The sequence below is a fragment of the Nelusetta ayraudi genome, unplaced genomic scaffold, assembly GCF_046127955.1.
Source record: "Nelusetta ayraudi isolate G7.1 ecotype Tasmania unplaced genomic scaffold, CSIRO-AGI_Nayr_v1 ptg000052l, whole genome shotgun sequence".
In the NCBI taxonomy this organism is placed as follows: Eukaryota; Metazoa; Chordata; class Actinopteri; order Tetraodontiformes; family Monacanthidae; genus Nelusetta; species Nelusetta ayraudi.
Window position 1 is genome coordinate 8303865 of NW_027466102.1, and position 7904 is coordinate 8311768.

The following is a 7904-nucleotide window of genomic DNA, read 5'->3' on the forward strand; positions in this document are numbered from 1 at the left end:
CGTCATTAAGCTATTTCAGACCTATTTCTCCTTGATTTTATTTTAATTGGCGGCTGGCACACAACTTGAAGGCGCATTACCGCCCCCTTCTGGACTGAGGATGAGTAGACTCGCTGATAAATTGAATCATCACATTCCAATGGGATTTTATAGAATTTTCCATTAGGTTCTCTCCTCATTTACCGGAATTGATTAAATACTTAAATTGGCTCATAACCTAATTTTATTTTTCCAAGAATGATTTATTGTTTAATTATTTTAAGAAGCAAGAAAGAATGCTCAGTGCAAGCCTTTTACCACAAGCATTGTAAAAGCCACACTACTAATGTTTAAAGAGGACCAGGAAATAATTGAACAGCAGTAAACCTTTTTTATAATTGACTTTTAAATAAATCAATTGCATTCATAATGAAAACAGTCATATATATTTATGTGTTTTTGATTGTTTTTTTTTTTTTTTTTTAGTGCATTTATTATCAATAACGTGTTTAACTACTCGTTTAATTTTTCACTTGAACATTTATCTGTATCTATATTTATCTTCCTTTTCATCCGGCTGCACCAAAGTGACAGTTCCTGGTCACATGTTCAAACTGTCATGAACATCCCCACACCACCACCCAGGTTGGATCACTTTTTAGGGTTCATCTCGCTGAGCTACTTTAACTGTTGTTGGACTTTAAAATCCAAAGGGTCCACAGACGAGACCGCCGGCCTCTGACACCACAGCCGGGCCATGATCACCCTGTGAAAGTGGAAAAACAAAAGATTAATATCTAATGACATGAATCATCAAATGAATCCATAATTCAAATAAAGTTCTACCTATATCATTCAAAATGCAATGCAGCATCGCATTTGTGTTGAGTGGTAGGAAAAAAATTGGGAGGGGGGGTGTTTCAGACTTTGAATGAAATGAAACCAACTTACCAGTGAATTGATCTTAGAAAATGTTTGTTTTTTTGTTTTTTTCGACATAAAAATCACAAGTCAAAGCAGCACTGCTCGTAAAAAAAAAAAAAAGTTATAGGTGGTCAAATGGAGAGCCCACCGTGTGGCGGGAGTTGATTTGTGGCTGTAAACAACGCCGGCTGTGGGGGGATGTGAGCACCAGGGATCTTTATCAGCCGCGGGGAGAAGAGGAGGTGGGGGAGGCCGTGGGTGCCACATGGTTTGAAGAGCCATTGATGAAGCTCCAAGGCATGTGGAGGATTGGCTTATTGTCTGGAATGTTGGGTGGGGGAGAGAGAGAGAGGAACTCTGGCAGGATCCAACTTCTTCTTCTCTACCCTAAAAAAAAAAAAAAAAAAAGGAAAAAAGATTAAATGAAATGTTGAAGAGCAACCTGAAAACTCCTGAGCAGCAATAATGGAGAAACAATGACTGACCCCCCCCCCCCCACACACACACACACACACACACACACACACACACACACACGGATATTCTTTCTCCTCCTTTTCCTCCTCCATTCCCTTTAAGTGCAATCTGTTGGCTCGCCAGTTCAAAAAGAAACTGAAGAAATCTGCCCGCCTCCCCCTCCCTCATCACGCCATGCTGCCAGCTTCTGTTACAGTGCCACTATAAAATATTCATCCATGGAAAAATCTCTTTGATTCCAGCCGGGGGTGACTCGTCTTCACGCGCGCCAGGGTTGAAGTCATGTAACTCAAACTGGAGCGTCGGCGGACTTGAGCTGCGCCACTCAAACTCTCTGTCATCATCACAACACAGCGGCGCAGGGAGGGAGGAAGGACTCCGGCTCGGAGCCGCTCACTTTTGGGAGTTTTGGAGGTTAAAAGAAACAACATAAAACCAACACCAACAGCAGCAGCACGGAAGGATGTCTTCTCCCTCTCCGACTGGTGAGTTCTGGCGAGTGATCGCTGAAAATTACGCGCAAATTTAGCGTCCGTGAAGAGGCGCTGGGGTTCTCCCCCACGCTGAGGACCTGCTGGAGCTGACCTGAAATGACCGGTGCGTGGTCGGTGCTGGCGTCAGACGGATGGATCGGCGCAATTTGTGTTATACATTTAAAGCTGAGCGCAGGTATACGGACTACAGCTACATTAACTATAGCACATTATTTTGTCCGAAATGAAGGTGGAAAGAAAAAAAGTATATATAAAAAAAAAGATAAATTACAAGCGCATTTACTTTTGGTTTGATATATTTTTTTTAGGCTTGTGGGTGCATTCAGGGACGTAACTTGAACAGGAAAGTGCGGGAAAAACGACATTTCAAAGGTCTGAACCGACACCAGAGACCCGGAGTAGGTTTAGCGTTAAAGAAAGTGTTTTCTCGGGGTGAGTTTTGTCTGCATGTCATGGTTTAAAATGTTCAAACCTCGAATTCAGCGAAAGGGGGGAGGGAAAGAGGGAGAAAATTAAAAGACACAAATAACGCCGAATTTCCGGATGTGAAAGTCGATGTTTTGATCTATCGAGTGCATTTTTCAGCCGCTTCTTCTTCTACTACTACTTCTTTTTCTTCTTCGGCGGCTTCCTTCCCTGTGACGTCACCGACTATTTTATTCAGATATTTTGTCCTTGTTTACACGTCGGAGGAGGCTGTTGTTGCTCTCGAGTCGATATTTTCTGGCATTTTTGAGAAGGTAAAACTCACTATAAGACTACCTGGTGCCGTCGCCATCCTAAGTACCAAAAGGCCAAGCGTTTTTGTTGTTTGTTTGTTTTTTTGCTTGGAGGGAAAGTGTTGAAGGGGGACAAATAGCAAAAGAAAATTGCCATTGACTGAAGTTGTCTCGAAAATATCGATCACACCCATTCAGCTATTCAACGTCATTTTAAACGTGCCATTCCCCCCGAGATGGTGAAGTAAGAAGCTGCAAGAAGGAAGTAGAAAAGTTTGGGATTTGCTTCAGAGGGGGAGAATGTTTTAGCTGAGATTTTAAAAAAGTAAACGAATGAGCTGTGTTGCCCTTTTTTCGTTTTTTAAAAATAGTGCCAAACGAAATTTGCGAGTCTTTGAGGAAGAGAAGACAAATGAATTGCTAACCTCCTTTTTTTTTTTTTTTTTTTTTTTTTAATCTGTGCTTCATAATCTCCATGGGTGTGGAGAAAGTGGCGCGAAAAGACGAGTTTCGTTTTTGATTTAAATGTATTGAGATTCATAACCAAAGAAGACATGCGTGACGTTTGCGTTTGAAAGGTTTTTGGCTGTTTTGCCGTTGTTCACACCTTGATAAGAAGAGAGTGTGGCGTGCACGGGATGGCCTGCGATGCCCCCCTGCTCGCACCGCCCTCCAGAGGATGGGGAGATCGCAGGCTCCTGGTGTCTGGAATGCATGAAGCAAACGACAAATATTCGGGGCCCTTTGACTTAAAAAAGAGAGAGAGAGAGGGGAGGAAAGAGGAGAGACGAACCCACTGAACCCTTTGAACCGCATTGACGGGGTAAAGGCAAATTTCCTGCGGGAGTGTGCGGGGCTGAGGTGTGGGGGTTGGGTGAGGTTAGCTGGGGTGAGGGAGTGCAAAGTCTGCTCAGAAAAAGTTTGCTATTCAAACAGCTCAAGAATGCACTTCCTCTGCCCGTCAACTTTAAAGGATTATTGTAATGTGTTTTTGAGTGGGCAATTTATGGAGTAAAAAAAATATATATGATCAGAGTCCAGTTTTGTAACAAACCCTTTAGTGACACTAATATGCTGCAAGAGTTAACTTCATGCTAGTGGCTCTTACCAGCTGAAATATGTTTTTAAAGGAAATAACATCTTGTCTTTTGAGATGTTTTGGTGTTGAAGGTTTTAGTATAACGTAAAGTTTGCCAGTTGGTTTCTCAATTGAGCAAAGTGGCTAAAACAGAGTTGAAAAAGACTATCATTATTTTTTCATTTTCTGGCCTTGTCAAAACCTTTTTAAACAGAAAGAGTGGAGCACAAAGCTAAAATATGCAGTTAAAAATTCTAAGTTGTTTCATGTAACATGCCACAATTTATATGGCAAAACAAAGTTGAATTTCACACAGGAATGTGCCATCATGTTGCTATGTTCATCACATCACAGCCTTAAAGTCACGAGTTTGAAGTTGTGCAAATCATAAATGTATTCTTTTTCATATTTAAGTTTGCTCATTTTTCAATCAAACAATTGGCTTTTGTTTTCTTTGACTTTTTCAGAAAACAACACAATCTTACTGCGGCAGCAAAAGAATAAAAAAAATTGACTTTTTTTATAGAGTGTGTATTTTTTCAGTTAATAAAAAGAAAAAATGTAGGAAGTTGTTATTTTTGCAGGAAAAAATGTTTTTTTTAAATTATTTGTTAGCAAATTTGAAGAGTGAACAAAAGTTTAAAGGAAAGACAAACAAAGTCATAAAGCAACTTTGAAAACGCTCTTCTTATTTCTTTGTATTTAAAAAAATTGCTAAAGTAAAGTATCTCTTTATGCAAGATGTTCATTATTTCCTGATTCCTGAAGTTTTTTTTTTAATTGCAGAAGCTAAAATAATAGGCTAAAGTTATAAACACAGAAGAAAAGGGAAACATTAAAGCAAAACTACAAAAAATGTAGGACAAACAAAAGTTGAATTTTAAGATTTGTTTTTAGTTTGTGAATATAAAATAAAGAACGTAAGAAAGAAGGAAGGAAAGAAAGAACAAAAGTAAGAAAGAAGGAAAGAAAGAAAGAATAAAAGTAAGAAAGAAAGAAAGAAAGATCACAACTTTTACTTTTTGCAAACATTGAAAAATAAGTATTTATTGCTGGCATGCTTTCCTGAACATGCAAAGGGCGAAAAGATTGGACAAAAGTTTTTAAAAGTTTGAAAGAATTTTAAAATGCAAAAAAAAGAGACAAAAACAATTGATATTTACTGCGAGTTTATGGTAAAAAAAAAAAAAATCTAAAGAAGTTCACATTTAATCAAACGTTAACAACTAATAATGATTCTTATCCTGCACACCAAGTCAGCTTGATCGCACACTAACATGTGTTGAATATTTTATTCCAGTCTTTCATGGCCACTTGGCTGACTTCAACTCTCTCTCCAACTTTAAAATCCCCGCTGATCTCTGATTCTCGTTCCTCGTTGGCCTCCTGTGAGCAGCCACGCACGCTGGACCCTCGGAGCCGCCGCTCTCACGTGTCGCGCTCTAACGTTGGTTTCCACCAGGGTCCGTCCCAATCAGAAAGGTCCTGTCAGGATACAACATCTGACACCGCCACCCAACCCTGTGACCCCGACGGTAATTCTGCGGCCGCCGCGGAGGCCTCCTTCCTCCTCCTCCTCCTCCTCCACCTCCTCCACTACAAGCATCCTCAAAAACACGGCCTTCTTTTTCAACCCTGCCACCCCCCTCCTTCTTCTTCTTCTTCTCTTTTTTTTGTTGCCTGCCTGCGTGGGGGGCTGGGATGCACGGCTTGGGGGTAGGGGCAAAGCTCATGAATTCCGGAGGGTGGGCTCTTCTAGCCCCGGTGGGTGGAGATGGGGCTTGTTGTTTCATTCCTCCAACGTGTTTTTCCCCCCTTTCCCCCTGTAGCCGGGAATAACCCCCTTGAGAAATGTTCCGTGTGTTCGAGAGCAGATACAGGAGCTTCTGGCTGCTGGTCTGCCCCACCCTCCCCACCCCCCTTTCAACGTCTGCTTTGACTTGTTTCTCTATGACACACTTTTCATTTTATTTTTACTTTTTGCACTGTTTAAACTTTAAAAAAATGTTTTCTTCTGCAAGGTTTGACCTAAAGTGTCTTTTTTCTCATTATTTAATTCCATTTTAAAGCAGGTGTTTATGACTTTTTAAAGACAGAAATACTTCAAAATAACTTAAACAAACTGTAGGGTAACTTTAACCAACAAGTATATTTACCAGTTATTGCGTTATCCTTTTATTTTTTCGCCCATCTATCTTTTTACAAAGAGTAGATTTGACCAGATTTAAGATGGTCTAGGATTGTTGAAGATTGTTTGTCTCAGATACTGAAGCTTCTCACTGCTGGTCTGCCCCCCTGTTCAGAACCAATGTCTGCTTTGACTTGTTTGTCTATGACACACTTTTTATTTTTTATTTTTTTGCAATGTTGAAACATTCGAAAAAATGTTTTCTTCTGCAAGGTTTCACCAACAGTTTCCTTACCTTATTCAAATGTGTTTAGCACTTATCATAGACAAAAATACATCAAAAACAAATTGTAGGGGAACTTTAACTAACATAAGTATAAGTATATTAACCAGTTATCGGGGTATCCTTTAATTTTTTTGGCCATCTATCTTTTACAAAGTATATGTTTGACCAGGTTAAAGGCGGTTTAAGATTGTTGAAGATTGTTGAAGACGTTTAAGGATTGTTTGTCTGAGATGCTGAAGCTTCTGGCTGCTGGTCTGCCCCCCTTTCAGAACCTATTTCTGCTTTGACGTGTTTCTCCATGACACACTTTTTATTTTATTTTTTTTGCACTGTTGAAAAAATGTTTTCTACAGGTTTTCCCCAACAGTGTCCCTTTTATTATTTAAATCCATCGTAAAGCTGGTGTTTATGACTTTTTAAAGAATAGATGAAACAAACTGTTGGGTAACTTTAATTATCAAGTACATTAACCAGTTATCGTGTAATCCTTTTATTTTTTCGCCCCTCTATCGATTACAAAGAGTAGATTTCACAAGATTTAGTATGGTTTAAGATTTTTGAAGATTGTTAAAGCTGTTTTAAGATTGTTTGTCTCTATAAAGATGAGAGAAAACTAGCTCAAACTGAGGCCACTATGACATGAGAGCCACCGTGTTGTCATCGCTCACATAATCATTTGAAGTCTGGATTTTTTCTATTTTGAATTTTTAACTGAAAAAGGACATGTTTCTTTTGTTTGCTCACTCATCCAGAGAGGAGATTCAAAAAGGTCTTCAAACTTTTTCTTCCTGTGTCTTTTCTCCCCATCTTGCAACAAGAAGACAAAAAAGCAGCCCAACCCACCCCAACGTCAGAGCTACCGTGTTATTAGCGTCTTTTTCTGTCCCTTAAAAACAAAGCACTTTTCTGGCTGTCGCTCTCGTCCACCCCCTGACATCTGCACATCACGCTGACGGACCGCATCAACTTCCCAGGTTGTTTTTCTGCCTTTCTTTTTTGCGGCCGCATTCCAAAGCTGTGAGTTCAGCCAGCTCTCCTCCGGTGCCCACTATGATGCTGGGAGCAAACTGGTCGTACACGCTCGAAACATGAGCTCAAAAACAACATGTGCCTTTGCACAGTGTACAGAAAAAAAATATGACACTGCTAACATGCTGGATTTTCAATTGTAGGTTGTTTGAGAAAAAACTAAACTCGACCCTGATTAGTTTAAACTTGGTCTGTACTTTAATAAAACAGACGTTTAATGATAGTTGGAGTTTAATATTTTTTTTGTTTCCACACATCACTTTTACAAAGACTTCTTTAATTGGAAAACATGCTGCCTGTTCTTCTGACACGTCTATGAAATGATAAATATATTCAGGCCTGACTCCAACATATGTTTTTACTTAAACAAACACATTTTTGTTGCATACATTTCAGGCCTTACTGAAACAAAACAAACAAGAAAATGCAAATGTTTGATTGGGAGGAGGAATAAAATCAAGACTTAGGCTAAAAGGCTAAAACTAGCACACACCTGATGATGCTGAACTTTGTTGTTGTGCTATTATTTGTCTCTTTGTTTGTTTCCCGTGTTGTCTCTTTCCCGCTACTATGGCTACACCAATTAGCCACAAAGGAGCCATTAAAGTTTAATCGAATCCCGTCTAATCTCATCCGACAGTATAAATGGCTTTGTGTAGCCAGCCGCTAATGATACAGTCGCAGAGATCAGGAAAATTTAAAACAAATATGCTGCACAACAACGTGAAAGCGACACACTGCTTACATGTGTTTATTTTATTTTATTTTGAAGGGCAGCTTTGAAAGATTT

General features: G+C 39.6%; 1 long non-coding RNA gene across 1 annotated transcript; it reads right to left on the bottom strand.

Moving 5' to 3' along the window:
* Window positions 1-467: 467 nt before the first annotated feature.
* Window positions 468-1622, bottom strand: LOC142896243 (uncharacterized). The gene is made up of 3 exons (XR_012928316.1): window positions 1437-1622; window positions 931-1285; window positions 468-745 (listed from the first exon to the last, which is right to left on the bottom strand). It is a non-coding gene; the product is annotated as an uncharacterized LOC142896243 (long non-coding RNA).
* Between the last annotated feature and the right edge of the window lie 6282 nt (window positions 1623-7904).